The sequence below is a fragment of the Condylostylus longicornis genome, unplaced genomic scaffold, assembly GCF_029603195.1.
Source record: "Condylostylus longicornis isolate FDR11 unplaced genomic scaffold, ASM2960319v2 ptg000084l, whole genome shotgun sequence".
NCBI lineage: Eukaryota > Metazoa > Arthropoda > Insecta > Diptera > Dolichopodidae > Condylostylus > Condylostylus longicornis.
In genome coordinates this window covers 9,432,734-9,449,803 of record NW_026578052.1, presented here as the reverse complement: position 1 = coordinate 9,449,803, position 17,070 = coordinate 9,432,734, and the positions used below count along the sequence as shown (strand labels likewise).

The window sequence follows — 17,070 nt, the reverse complement described above, 5'->3', positions numbered from 1 at the left end:
TCCTATGTTTATTTTTAGAAATTTATAGTTTAACATGTGATTTATTGTCATTTGGAATGCACCTTTGATTGCAATTTTAAAAATAATTCTTTTTTTTCTTTCACATATTAATTCCAAAGAATAGAAAGAAACAAAAATATAGGCATAGAGAGATGGAGGAAGAGAGAAGTAGAGAAACTGAAAAACGTTTTTCAATCATGAGTTTTTTTTTTACTCTTTTTATATTAAAATACTTGGAAATGTTGAATAAGTTTCTAAAAATATTTTCTTAGTTTAAAAGTAAATCATTTATTCATACTTATATGTATATATATGATGTATATGTATGTGCACTATGAAAGTGAGTTCATGAAAGTGAATTTTAATGTTCGCTGCAGGTGAGCTTAACACATTTTCCATAAAGTAAACATAAGAATTAAAGTTGTGTGTATTTGTAAAAATTTTCATAGTTGGTTCTTCTTTCAAAAAGTTGGAATTATTTTTATGCTATTAAATCTTATATTGGATTTTGATTTTATTCTTCACTATTATTTGGTATTATTTTCAGTAAGATAATGTGTACTTAGTGTTTATCAAAGAATAATATTTCTAAATATTGTTTTTCCTTACAGATTATAATTAATTTATACTCAGATCTCAATACAAATATTTTAAAAGAATGAAAAAGTAGAGGCATTATAATGCATTTCAGATATGATAAAAATTAATGAAGACAACAGCATAATGAAAAATTTATTTCTTCAATTCTGCTGAATCTTGAGAAACTGATGCTAAATCATATGTTACTTAATTTACATCTTATATAAGTACAGTATATTTGGATAAACCTCATAATATTCAAATGCGAATAATTTATATAGCATACTCAAGTATAATCTGTGTAGCACGAATAGTTAAATTAGCGTAAATGATACCAAAAGCACGATCATTGGATGCTTACTGATGCATTGAGTGTAAAAATTAGTTTCAGTTGTCTTAAGTTATTAAATGTTGCAGTATTGCTACAAACTCTTTCCCTTCTTTTATTTTTAGATTACAAATTTTGCAAATTGAAATGGAACGTATATGAAATTTCATAGACTATCAATTAAAAATTAGGATTTTTAATAACTCTTTGTCAGAAAATCTATTCTGTATGTGGAAATTTCGTGAGACTACACAAAAAGCTAATAAATACTTAAGTGTAAATTTCATGATTTATTTGTATTTCCACTCAAAAATTATTGGTATTTAGTATTTTCACTCAAAAAGTAATTAGTATTTTCACTCAAAAAGTAATTAGTATTTACACTCAAAATATAATTAGTATTTTCACTCAAAAAGTTTTTAGTATTAACACTCAAAAAATGCCACTTTAACATAAACAGCGCTCAAAATTATTTAAAAGATTCTTGCTTGATTCGAATATACAAACAATATTATATTTTATTCAATAATTTTTCTGAATTTTCTAAATTATTAGAATTTTTAATATAAAATAATTAATTACAATTTTAACTATTTTTTATATGAATTTGTTTTTATTATTTAAAAATTGTATAATTCTATTGTTGAACAAAAAAAAAAAAACTGAAAAAAGGAAATTATGCCACGATCATGAATTCTGAACTTTGTGAAAACAATATGAAAGCTTTTAATTTTCTATTCCGATAAGATTTTAATTATACTTTTTAATAAGTTAGTAATTAGTAACTAAACGTAATAATGTAAGTGATTGAATGAAATACTTCATATGTATTAAATATGAAATATCAAAAATTTTTCAATTCATTCGTAATACTGAAATATATTGTTCTAAGACATACACTCTAAATTCAAGATCGATTTTAAGTAGATTCATCTGTTTAGTTCATTCAGCCGCCTGCTTGAGGTATTAAGCAAAAATCGGAGAAAGTGGCTTGAACTTCCACAAAGCTTTCAATGTTATTTGCTCAAATATCTGATACTATTGCAGTAACAATACTAAAATTTTTTTGCAAAAGAATAAAATTATAATTTAGCTTACAATTTGGTTAGAATTTTTTGTGTTACTATTTGAACTAAAATCATAAAAGAGACCCTGCATAAATTGAAATGATAGCTCTCTTATAAAACTCATAAAATCAATAATTTGTACGAGTACCGCAGAGTTGATATGGACAATCTTCTGATTTCTTTTTGAATTGATTTTTATCCAAAATGTTAACAATAATTATGCGACTATACTTACTGATACTTTAATAGAAAATTTATTTATAATGACAATAAGAGAGAAAAAAAAACATGAAAAATAAATTTGAATATCAAACGCTTTTCATTATTTTTTTTTTTTTTGTACTTACCCGGAAATGATTAGCGTAATAAAATGACGAAAATTAAAAAAAAAGAAAACAAAAATAATTAAATGCCATTGCTATAGATAGATGCACGGGAACCTTATTGAAATTTTAAAAATAAATCAAGTGGTAATGAAATCCATTGGTCAATATTATAAATTCAAAAATTAATTCTAAATCTAAAATAATTTCAATTAAATATGCTTTATTCTTTTAGATGTGAAAAATTGGGATTGAACAAATGGAACAATGCCATCCATACCCCTAATAACCTCAACTAATTGTACATTTGAAGTATGTAATGCTCTTTAAAGTAATATTTACTGTACCCTAACTATGAAACCAACAATTCAATACCAACCAACATTACAGTAATCAATAATTAATTATTTTTTCAGTTCGGCAAAACAACTAAATGCACACATAGTGTAGAATAGAAAATTTTCAAATGTATATATAAATTGTGTATACGTAGGTATTATAGCGAGTAGGTATATAGTTGTCGATATTTACTAAGTTAGTTTGGGTTTAAATAAATTGAAAACTTAATTAAAATAGTCACATATTTTCAATCAAAATTAAATGTTCTTATTTATTTACTTACTTTTATTATTGGACAATTGTTGTTCTAAAACTGATACAAAAAAAAAATTGTTGCTCAGGAATTGTAATTAATAATTTACAAATTAAATAGAATAAGTATTATGTTTTAAATTTCTAGTTTTTTATTCCTTTGCAATTTTAAAATTCAATTACTTAAGTATACTCGTATGTTTACTTTTTATTGCATTCCAAATTAAAATTACAAATGTCATTTATGAAACAGTTTTGAAAAATAAATTAATTTTAATGTTGATTTAACCGCATTTCTAAAAATAATTTAGTTAATATGCCGATACTCTCTTTCATTCTAATAAAATTGGAAATTTGATTGGAGAAATAGTGTTGCCTTTAAAATTCATGTTTATTGAAAATAATTGAGGCAGCTGTACACAAATTTCGTATAGAGATAAATGTATACCGTTTCACAATTTTGCTGGAAAAAGTTAAGTACAGTCATTGCCATAACTCAATTAAATTTACCGAATTAAACACTCATAAAAATATAATCGAAATAGTATACGAATATTCGAACTATTTCTCGCAAAACTGCGAAAATTCTCCTTATTTAATTATTCGTGCACGATGTCTTCTATTCGGGTCAACTTGTACATTCATACTTTGAGTATGTAGGAAAAAAATTGTTTTAAAAGAACACAAATGACTCAATTACAATCACTTTCAATCTGAATATTTGTTCATTCAGTAAATTATTCATTATTAATATTAATTACTATTTAATATTTCAATTATTTTTATGCACAAATTCATTTATAAGAATGCAAGCAGGTTGTAAGCCAAGTTACTCAATTTCAATTTCAGTAGAATTAATTTCAAACGACCAGCATACTTTTTCTGTGCTTTAAATTTTTTAAATGTGGTGCAATATTGCACCTTTTCATTAAGTATTTATAAACATAAAATTGCAAGATTATTTATGTGATTACTTCTTAATTATTTTTTGAATTTAATTATGTTTCTATTGAACAAAAGAATTTCAGTAAACTTAATTTTCATTCCTGTAAATACATAAATGCTCCGTGCAAAATTGCTCAATAGAAGTTGTACTCGAACAAAAACTGAGCATTTTTATTTTTTATGTTTTAATTTAAAAACAATTTGTATTATTTTATATGCACAACAGTAAGTATACAATTTCGATTTTAATTAATTAAAAATTAATGAATTATTTTTTCTATATTTTTGCAAACAGGTTTAAAAATTAGCAAAGCGGGACACAATAAATTATAAAGTTGTTTCTTTTTACATTTATTAGAAAGGAAATTTAGAAATTTATTTATAAGACACTAAAAATCATAAAATTTTGTAAAAAGTGTTTTGCGCGGCAGTCTCGCACAGTTCGTGTACTTTGAGCCCGTTTTTATACTTATATATTGGCAAAACATTTGGTCTATTATCAATTTATATCTCTTGGTCTACACTTTTGCTATCAAGTTTAAATAGAATTCAAAAAAAGGTTGATTTAACGTTTTTGAAATAATTTTTTTATATTAAAATAAAATTCAAATACAAACTGAATGCTCGAGGAAAAAATATCTCACACAACGTAAACAATCCCCTGTACAAATAATCAGCATGCTCTCCTCCCTATATGGAATATTTACAGCCATAAAAATTTTCTTTAATTATGAATAACTTTATTTTCATAAGATTATTGAAAACAAGATGGCTTAAAATATCTTGTTGTTGAGCCAGAATACCAATTATTGAGCTCGAACGCAAATTATTGAGCATGAAACATATTGTTGAGCAACCATGTATTGAACCGTTTTTACGTTTTCAAGTCTAGAATGCGTACTTTCTAAATTGCAATTATACAATATTGCTACACAATTCAGTTACAAATTGCAATTTAAAAATCAATATTTTGAGTACTTATGCGTATTAAGATTGACTCAAATATAACAGCAGTTTGCAACTGAATAGAATTTTTCTCTTCTTTTTACCAAGAATTGCGACTTTTGCGGGGAATCGCATTTTATGCTTACATTTTTTTTACAGGAAAAGCATTTATTTCTGATGACATCCATTGTGTCAACGCATAAAAATAAAACATAAGTAAATCATTATTCAATTAACGTTCTAAAAGATCAATTAAATTTCAAATAAATAATTTGTTATCAAAAAATTTTAAATATTAATTTTTAATAATTTAAAAAGAGGGAATGATTTTTGTAATTATGCACGCGTTTACAATTATTACACTTTTGATAGAAATCGAAATTGAAAATCATAAATTAATAACGACACTCTTTTAGCGATAACAAAACAAAAACAGAAAGACTAAATCAAAATGTGGTCCCCTAATAAATTTCCTATCAAATTATACAATGTAATCCAATCTATAAAACCAGAACGTTCAAAGAAAATGAGGTTATTTTTTTTGTTTTGTCAAAAATTTCAAAACATCTGCTACCAAAAAATTCTATAAATAAACCTAATACGGGCATATAGTGTATAAGTACGTTTGTTTGTCAGTAACAAAGTGTGTCTCAATGTTTATAAATAAGACAGAGAAAAAAAAGAAGTCTACATTTTTTTTATATAAGTTTTTAATCCTTTTACAAATAAGTTTTTTTATATATTTTTTTTGTGTTATAACGTGCCTATATATTAAAATGTGGGTACTATATCAAACATGCATACTTAACTATAAACAAAAAAAAGTCTATCCATACTGTCCTATAAGTATTATAAAGCAATTGATTATCTCAGCTGTGTGGTATGACAATAAAAATTTATTGGAAAGCAAAGCAAAAACCCAAAAACAAAAAAAAAATATGAATAAAATAAATAAAGAAAATATAGGAATTAAAAAGTTCACCTCTTATCTGATTTATCACTTTTCAACTTCCATTTTAAATTTCATACCAATAAGTATGTAAACGTAATATATACGTACGTACATAAGTATATTTACTTTTGATACATTGATATGTAAAATATTATTTTTATAATCTTAAACAAAAAGTTGACAATTAAATAATTGCCTCGAAAATTCGCAAAATAAAACAAATTTGGTGAAATAACAAATAATTATTAATTTTAAAATATTGCAAGTTTTATGAACAGCATTGTTATGAAACTAACTTGTGACAGGCATCAATTCATTCAATAAATTGCTAAATAAATGTCTGGCATCAATGTTGTGTAAAATAATTCTTTTATATTTACGAAAGAAAATTGAATATTCGGTAAAATTCGGAAGTGCTCGTAACATTTTCGTTAACTGTCAATGACCAACATTTTTCTAACTAAGGGCGCGTTTATGTCATATAGAACAAAATAGATGCATATACCCACACAAATTCCTAACTGTCAAAATCTGACAAAGAGTAGTCTAACTGATTTACTCCTTACTAGCAGAATTACATTGAGTACTCGAATTATTAGGTTATTGTTTGGGCAGTTACTAATTATTTAAGTATTGAAGTCACTGTTCTCTTAAATTTTAAATTTAGACGTTTTTCTCTTTCTGTCTTCTCTCAAATTTCAAATTCTAAACCAAATTAATCATAAATTTCATACTATTCCCTTAGTGTTAGCTGTTTATTAAATCGCAATTATTTAGTTGCCATTCTAGTACAAAATTATTTTTAATTTTATTTCAAACCTTTTAGTTTTTCTCTTCATTTTGATTTGTAATATTTTTATATAATAATCTTTATAATACATACTTACCTAATTTATATAAATATATAAGTTGCATATCAAATTATAAATGGTTAAAACGGAATGAAAATTAGTCTGTAAGTTTTTTTACTATACTCACATATCAATATTGAAATTGAACCCAAATGTCATTTGATTTTTTTAAATCTTTTTATGGTAACAAATAAAATGCAATTCTTCTATATTTAACTTATTTTATTATTTATATATTTGTTTAAGTATTTATTCACCATTTATAATTTATGATAGCCCTAGGAAGCAATCATTCGGTTTAATACTTAAATAAATAAATAAAAAATGAATCATTTTTTATTGGTAGTAAGAGTATGAGTATTATTTTACCTCAACGGCTACACACACGTCTATGAGTTTTATGTTTCAACATAGTAAGTATAGTAAGTGCACACATAACTATATTTGTGTGGGTATATGCAACGTTTATGTCAATTTTAAAAGGAAATGGGAATTTAAAACATGATAGAATTCTTTTTTTAAATTTAAATTTATATTTTAAGTTGACCTTTATTTACTAATTTTCTTTAATTAACTTTAAAAGGTTATATTTTTAGTGCATTTCTTTAAATAAATTTTAGTTGAAATTTTGATATCTTGCACATACCAATGGTATGAAAATTAATAATTTCAATCGATCACAATCTCATATTGCTTCGTATAAACCTAAGCAAAATAAAATGTCTATGCATTCACTCAAAGAACAACAATCCCTCTACAAATAAGAACACAGAGAATATCTCTGAGTTCTAGTACCTGAGTAGTATAATTACTGCAGATGGGAGTCCTGAAAGAGAGATGGAAGACATACTCAGGCCTTCTAGGAAGACTATGGGCAGTTTGGAAGTAGCATCACCTGGCAAAGGGCACCAAAATTATAATCCTCGAAGCGTGCACCAAATCGTTGCTCCTATATGGCAGTGAAATGTGGCTAATAAAGATGAACTACACGAATAGGGTGCAGATCTTCATAAATAAATGCCTAAGAATAATATGCAGAACATTTTACCTAAAATTATTAGCCGTAATTATTTGATTTATGAAATTGCCTGAATCCATAAGAGTCCCAGAAAAGTCAATGAAGTTGTAGAATAAATATGGAGTCCGATATTCCCCATACGAATATGTTTCAAATACACGACATAAGCGAAGACACAAATTAAGCGAATACAATTACATTTTTTACCTCTAATATCTTTAATTTGAATTAACACTACATTTAATATGAACTCATGTCCTCATAAAAATGGATATACATAGAAAATACTTAAGTCACGTTAAGAACCATTTTTTAATTTCTCAAAATATTTTCGGCATCATTTACCTTTTTATTAATCGAGTATTTTCTCCCTACATTCCGCCCCATTATTCTTTTATCTAAATTGTTATTTTTTCATGTTTATTTATTTTTCTTTTAAAATTCTTCAATTTTCAAAAATCCTACAACTAAAGTACATTTTTACTTATTTACTTATATAAAACTTTTAAAAAAAAAAAAAGATTTTAAGGAACAATGAACATTGTGATAAGATATATTGTAACGCTTTAATGTTGCATTTGACAGGTCAATTCTCAAACATACTTACATACATAGATTTTATTGATCTATTGAATACAACGAGTACTACAAATACAATTGAAATATGAATGAACAATAAAATGCACACATAGAATTTACTTGAAGAATAACGAATTGAATTGATATTTGAACACAATACACCGACATATTTACTTACATTAATATTGACAATAAATTTATTTAAAAAAAAATACAATAGTTATACTTTAGCTCTTTAAAAGAAGAAGAAGCAGAAGAGAAAGCATTGCACTTATTCGAGTTGAAATGATTATTATTATTATTTATTACAAATATAATTCATTTCTTATCAGTTCCGATTATGACCCCATTTGAAGGAGTATAAGAAAAATAGAATAAGAGTAATTTAAAATTTAATATTGAGAGTGAGAGAGAGAAAAGTCAAGAATTAAAGATTGAAAATGAATTATAGTAAATAAGTAAGAGTAATTTATTTAAGTATATCAAAGTATTTTTGTGTGAAGTAAGGTTATTGTATATACGCATGTATGCAATAATATTTATTTTCATTTAACAAGAGAACTTCATTGTTTTCATTTGTATTTTGAAAATTTACACACTTTTAAATTTTATTTCGTTAATAAATAATAAGTAATAAATATTCGTGTAAAATAATACACGAATTGTGAACGGAATTCAGAACCTTTCATTTAAGCGCCTTTGTATATGCAATACACGTTTTATATGTTTGTCATATTGCATTTCATTTCTTTTTCCCATAAATAAATTTTGTTTTCGAAGGCAATGGAAAATGGAACGTATGTCAAGCATTGATTTAAGAGTTGTCGTGTAAACGCAGTTATCACCAAATACGCAGCCCAAACTTAGTTATGTAATATTTGTTGAAAATAAATTCTGTACAGTGCACAGTCTTCTTCAAATAAGTTTTGTACAGTCGGGCCCACGCAAATCAATTTATAATTTACATTTTAACACAAAATTGAATTTTAGTGTTACTTGTAGATAAAAATCTCTAAAAGAAAATATTAAAATCACCACCATTATCAAAAATATCACCATTATTATTATTTATATTGTTATAAGTAGACGTCATCGACATTAAAATTGTGTAAAATGCAACAAATACAAATAAATATAAAAAAATGAAAACAAAAACGTCAAAAGTACTCGTAACAGACGATATGAAAAAATTTTCAAGGCGACATTCTTTTTAATATCCTTGTTTAATTTTATCACGAAAACGGAAAAGAAAATATTGTTTTTTTAATGTATTGGTAAACACATTGGAATTTCGTTAACAAAAAAAAAAAAAAAAAAACAAATAATGTTTTTAAGTATGAGCAAATAAACTGTTATTATTACTGGTTTCCTTTTAAATTTTCTATGTAAACGAAACCAATTTCCATTTTTAAATATTACATCATAAAGCAACTACTACAATTACTAACATACTAATACATACACTTACTTAAACAGTAATAAAAATATAAAAGGGTAAAAAGTATAAGTTCAAAAGTTTTTATTTATTAATTTTACAAAACAGACTTACCGTTTCAAATTTTTTCAAATATAATTAACAGTAATTATATCGTTAATTGATTTTACTTAGATATTTTATTAATTTGGTGCATCAATAATGGATTAAAAATGCGTGGTTTTTTAATATGTTTAAGTAACAGTACAGCTTTGGTTGCTGTCTAAGATACGTAAAGACATTGTGTGTATAATTTATATTGCTATACAGAAGAAAATTTCTGTAATTACATAACGAACACTCTTTTTCCAGGAGGACTAATGAGCATTAAGTTTTTCAATTTGAAACATCGTCGCTCAACGGTAGTTCTATCTTGTTATTACAAAAATTATCTTCTGTATAGCACTATAAACTAAATACACAATAGTAATACAAAGTTTTTTATTCCAAATACTTACTCAAAATTGTAATTTAAAACACAGAAAAATTTTAGGTACCTATTATTTCAATTTTTTTTTCATTTCATATTATAAATTTAAAAATTTTAATAAAACGGTAAGACTGCTTTAAAATTTATTTGTAAGTATAATGCGTAATATTCCCATGTAAACATTTTATTTATTACCACAATATATAAGTACATAGAAATATGTACATTGTACATACACACATATACATTACTTTCGCGTACACAAACACAATTTTCTTCCTTACTTTAGTATTTTTGTGTTGCCGGCTTTCTAACCAAAAAAAAAAAAATACATACTCACTTAGATGAAAAACAAAAAAAAAAAGGAAACACGTTTATCAACTTAAAATGTGACTATAAATGTATGGTTGGGTTGGCTGCTTATATATGTATGCATATATTGTCGCCAAAATAATTGAAAAATAGTATAGTTTTATACTAATATAAATTAATTGAAGTTGTCTGCCAAAGAAACTATATAACAAAAATTATTAAATTATAATTGTTATTAAATGTTTAAATGCTTGTGCATCACAATATAAAATTTAATATTATTAAAAAGGACATTGTGTTTTTATATATTCATACTTGCTTATTTATATGGCGAATGAGAAGGATTTTCCGCTTTCAAATACATATTCACTATATTCCTTTTATACAATAAATTTTTAACAGATGCCCTATTATCCTGAAATGATTCAATATTTTCCCAGTACTCAAATATTAATAACAGATCCTTTTATCTTCTTTATTTTGGTATTTGTTTTATATTTTTTGTAAAATATTGAATAGAATATTATTTGAAATTTGTGGAAAAAAAAGTCCGAAAAATATTATTGACATTTTATGTATAAGCGAATTTAGAAAAAAAAACAGATATGAATGAATTCCTTTAAAAACGGAAAATAAATATCTGCAATCAAAAAAGGATGAACGAGAATACGGACATTTTTAAAAAAAATTAGATAAGTATTAAGTACTTATATTGTATAAAATCTGGAAACTGAAAGCGTATTTTAACTTACATAATGTTTACTATAAGATAATATCGTCCTTCATCGTTAGTCAAATTTCGCTTGTTTCAAAAAAGGCTACTCATATTTTATACTCTTCAGTCAACAATATGATTTTTTGGATTGTGAACATAGCTGAGCTCTGAAATTTCCAAAAAAAAAACTTTAACTACAAGTAGATATATCCACTACAATAGAACACGCATACACGTGCACACTGATTTGTTGCGAAAATTTGTTGTATTTAACCGAGACTTTCATTTATAAAAAGTTCGCCTGTATATGCAATTAATGTGAGCTTATCCCAAACAAGTACATTATTTTGATTCAAAACCCGCTATGTAATACATATGAGAACCAACTGAAACATAATTTTTGACAATTAATCACTCTATAGAATTTGACAATTTATCACTCTATAGAAATGTTGTACTTTGACATAAAAATTTTCAGGGATGCCAGTAGTACAAAAATTAAATAAAAAAGAAAATTTCTTAACTAACAATATTTGCTATGAAAAATTCAAGTTACACTTCATTTTCTAATCGAATATTTCTTAAACGAAGACAAAATTTCAAATATTATAAACGAAATAACAAAAATTCAAGATGGTGTCTAAATTTATTTTTGAATTTTTCCAATAACATAAAAAATATTTTTATTAATATTTTTCTCTTTTATAGCTAATTTAAAAAAAAATTTTTTTTTGTTACTTTTCCATCACAATTTTATTTTTACACTTTTATCAATGCGGTGGCATAAATAAAAAAAACAAGAAAAAATGCTAAAAATTCAAAATTATAAAGAGCATTTTGTCTCCAAACTCCAATGTTAATGCATTCGAATGTTTTCGATTTTTAAGATTTTTGCTCTTTTTGTTTAATGCAACCATACAAGTAAACAACGTATTTTTAATAACCCCCCCCCCCCCCCCCCTACTCTCACACCACTTTATATTTTATTTTCATTTTTAAATTTTGAATGAAAATTTATGGTAATTTTTAATATTTTATTTGCTATTTTTCCTGTTTTTTTTTTTTTTAAATGTTTCCCAGGATTTTTCAATTGAGGTTTTGTGTTCATATTTTTTTTTGATATTTCGCATTAAGTATAGACAATAAACGTATGAGCTCATAAATATTTCATGTTCCGACCGAATATTTTCAGGGCATGTGGTGAAAATATTCTATACAAAACCCTAAAGTTGCTTAAAAAATTCAAAGAGAAAATGAAAACAAAATAAAAAAAGAAGAAACAGCATATTTTTAAAGCTCTTTTGAATTTAGTTTTTTGGTTTAACGAGAACAAAAGATGAGCAAAACAAATACTTACTGTGAAAATGAAAAAAAATGAAAAAATCAGAATGCTTCTGCGAACCCATTACTTACTAAAAAAAAAAAAATATTTTTGGGGAAAAATTTATACATAGGAATACGAAAAGTTCACTGAATTTATGGAAATTTTTTGATGGTTGAATTTGAAAGGGGTGCCAAATAGAATTAAAGGTAACTATATTAAGTGTATATATATACAATAATTCTATATTAAATTTTAAAATAAGTACTTACTCAGTATTCAAAAATCTAAATCTTATTCAGATTTAAAATTTTATTTAAAAAGTAAATTTAAAAATATTTAAAGCCGCAATAAAACGAGTTGGTTTTTAACATTTTCCAAAAAAAAGGAGTTGCCGTTTCCTATAAAAAAAATACTAGCAAAATATTTATATGTATTAAATACCATAAAAATATTGAGAGTTCTCCTTTATTACAGAGATTACTGGTATGGCAACGGCAATGCAATTGCGAGACTAAAAAATGTTCTCTTTTATTAATTATTTAATTTATAATTAAATAATGTTATTATTTAAACTTTTATAATGTTATTAATTATTTGCCTCTATGTGTCATTTTCCTCATTCCTACTTCAGTTTAATTTTCTTTGCAACTATGTTAGGTTTTATTACACTTGCGTCATAATGCCTTGGAATTCATGACTAAAATCAATGTCCAAACTTGGTTATATTTCAACTAGCTAACTATAGTTAAAACACTGCGTTCTAATAATTCCAATTAAGTATCTAAATAATTAATTAATTCTAAGAACTGATTTTATATTAGGGTAACACAACCTTCCACTAGCATGGCAACTTCTCGAAAACTAATTCCGTTAACTTAAGTAGTACAGAGTTAGTCCGATTCTCACCTGAGTTATTACTATATGATTCAATCTCTTTTTTAATATAACAATTTTTAATTAATATTTTTCAACTTTTTGAAATTGTATAACATTTATAAGAAGATTTAGTTCATTTTGACAATAAAAATCTACATACCTAATAATTTTAAAAATATCATTATACTTAAAAAGTACTTATGCATTAGCAACAAACCCCCAAAATACAGTACAATATTGCAAAAATTTCCATTAATAAGAATTCTATTTTAATCTCCAATACATTAAATATATATATATATATATATATATATATATATATATATATATATTCAAGTATTAATGTTTTTTTTTTATATTAAACTAAGTAAGTAAGTACTTACTAAGAGTTAGATAATTTATTTAAAAATAATTTTAATACTTATACATGTATGTAAGTCCAAGAGTTTTTTTCAGATTTTCTTAGGATTAAACAGTGGATGAAAAAAAAAAAAAAAACTTTTTGCAATGAGCACTTTTACCACATATGAAATAGAAAAATAGAGAGACTACAGGATATAAGTAGTGTGTTGTGGGAGTGTGAATAATAAGGATATAAGAAAAATAAAAATTGTACTTTACTTTATTTTTATTCTTTAAGGCGATTAAAGGTTAAAAAAGGAAAACATAAATATGTCGAGAACAATATTTTTTTTTTTTTCAATTTTCATACAAAAAAATATTTTTTTCAAAAAAAAAAAATGTCTGAATCCGGTCGTGAAACAATGAAAAAATAACATCTATTTTAATGGACTCCTTTCTCTCTACTTTGTTATTATTTTAAAAGAATTGAATTTTAACTGCAAAAAAAATTTTTTTGGGGGTTTTTAACACTTAAGCTGATTTATTCTACAATTTTTTTTTTGTTTTTCTACTTTATTTTCTTAAATATGTTCGTGCTTTTATACAAAAATAATATTAAACTCATATGCAGTGATTTTAAAATTATATTTTAGGGTAGAAAGAAATTCTTTAGTTAGAACTACTCCTTAATACATAAGTTCTTATAATAAATTCAAAAATCTTAAATATTTTAAAGTTAAATCTCAAATTTTGGGTATTTGAAAAATTAAAGCTATTTTTAAACTTACATAAAATCAAGGGAATTTGCAGAAGATTTGCATAACTAAATTATTTATGGTTTACCGTAATAGCCCTTATTTTATCTTATATTTTGTGGTCAGATGCAATTTCTTTTCATTTATACCCAAACCTCTTATAATAGGTTTAATTTTTTAAATAAATAATTTTTTTAACATTTCCAATAACATTTTTAAATTATTTTTTAGAAAAATTTAACAAAAATTCATAGTAGCAGAAATTTAACCTATAAGAGAATTTTCTTTTCTAACCCGATTTCCTAAAAATAGAGAATTTTTTTTTTTTACTTTAATCAGAACTTCTTAAACCGGCACCATCTACTCTTTAACATACATGCACATAATACGTTTTACGCATAAAAAATTCATGCATTTTACTAACATCATTTAATTAATAATTAAATAATTTTAATTATTAATTCAATAACTTTAATCCTTTATCATTAATATTTTAATTCCACACAATTACTCACGTATAATTACTTACATTATTATCAATAAATAAATATGTAAGAAGATAAGTATGTATGTATGTATATTAAATGTGGTTCTATTTTACATTCCTAGAAGGTTTTTAATTAATTAAAAATTTATATATATATATACCCACATATACATGGTATTTTAGTGAATAAATTTATTAAATTCGGTAAATTTTATTATTTTATACAATTCGTGTGATTATAATTATTTTATAGACGCTGCATTAGATGTTAAATAAATAAGTATCCTTAAATTACATTAAAAAATTTGAGGCAGAAAATAAACCACCGAAGAAATTCAATTTAAATATGGGACTAATATTTTGATTTCAATTAATTAATTTCATTTCCAGCTGCAAGAAATAAAGTATTTTAATTCTTATACTTAGGTATGTTGCTCCAATAATACGGGCTCTTTCGAAAATTCAATTAGATTTTACAACCATTTTAAAAAGTTTCATTTACGAATCAAATGTTTAAAGATTTTACAAATTTATTAATAAAAATTTTACAAATACTAATCTATAAATATAAGTAATAATCGAGCAGGCATGGTAAATACGCTAATTGAACTCACAATTATTACTCCTATTTATGCAATTGTGTTAAGTATAGGTAGAAAAATCTCTTTTATCAGATTTTACAATAAATATCACTAGCATTACAATAAACATCATAGGTTCGAATACTCGGAATAAGCCTCAATATTATGAAGAATTAGAAAAATCCCATATGAGCAAAATATGCAAAGGAGTTTTGATTATATGCGCGTGTTATAACAAAGCGTCTTCGACTGTACCTTCCTAAATTTACTTAATTATTATTAAATAAATTGTTTTATTTTCAACATAAATAAATAAATAAATAAATATCAACATAATTTTAGCAACTCAATTTTAGTCAAACAAATAAAATACGTACATAAATGCAAGTTCGTAAAATTATGATTCAAGTCGAATTTCTTCAGAAACAAAAAATTTCATATTAAATAAAAACCAATCGCAAATTAAAATTTTAAACAAGGGAAATAATAAAAAGGCAAACAATGAAACAAAAGCAAAAATAAAATACTCAAAACTAAAATAAGAAACATCTGTTTCTTGAAACTTTTATTCTGTTCTTTAAGATAATAAAAATACTTATGCTTTTTTCTTTCTTTTGTTTAATTCACTTATCATCTCTTCATTTTTTATTACGTTTTATTTATTTCCCACATCTAATTTATTTACAATTTATATTTTAGTTTTTAATTATATAAAATGATCTCAAAGTACCTAACAATATTAAGTAATAAGTACTTTGTTTAGTTTGTAGTTTCTTTTCGAAAGAAAAAATTTGAAACTATTAAATTCATAGAAAATAATATTTTAAAAATAAATAACCACGTAATTTAATTTTGATTTTAATTACTTCAAAGAGAATTAATTCAAATTTTAAATAATCAAAAAATTAAGTTTTAAAAATGTAATCATGTGAATTAACTAGTACTAACCAGTAACTAAATTTAATTTCAAACCAAATACGTCGTACTAATAGATAAGAATAACTATAGTTACGTTTACACAATTTGAAATTATCTAGCCATATTTATAGTTTTCGAATTTTCGAGTTCATTGATCTTATTTTATTGTTGAAAGCGTAATAATTTAAATAATATATAAAACATATATATATAAGTACCTACTAATTTAAATATAAGTAACTAGTTATTTACTTGTTTATAAAATTCATTCATTTTTAGTTATTTACTGGATATGGTTTTGATTTTTTATTAGCGAGGAAGGTATTGATAGATATGCAAAGTTTGTGATAAATTTAAAAGTAGGTAGTCAAATACGTAAGTAATATTTTAAGTAACTACATACAAACCTATGTCACTAATCATTATTCAAGTGAAGTAAAAACCATTTATAAGTACTTTTGAGGAATTTGAACAATTCCAAACAAAATCTATTCACTTTGCCTGAACCAAACTTATTTATTAGAATGCATTTTAGATGAAATTCAAAATCTAGGATTTGGGTACCTATACAACTGTTAATTAGAGTCTTTAATAATAATTATATTGTTCAATAATACATCGAATCTAAGTAGGTATTAATTCTTAATGCGTTTTCGTATAGATATTTTAAAAATTCTA

The 17,070-nt window shown here is 24.1% G+C and overlaps 1 protein-coding gene across 1 annotated transcript in view; it reads right to left on the bottom strand.

Moving 5' to 3' along the window:
* Positions 1-17,070, bottom strand: part of LOC129613485 (tyrosine-protein kinase Src64B) — a 204,662-nt gene that overhangs the window by 186,070 nt on the left and 1,522 nt on the right. The gene's annotated exons all lie outside the window — the stretch shown is intronic.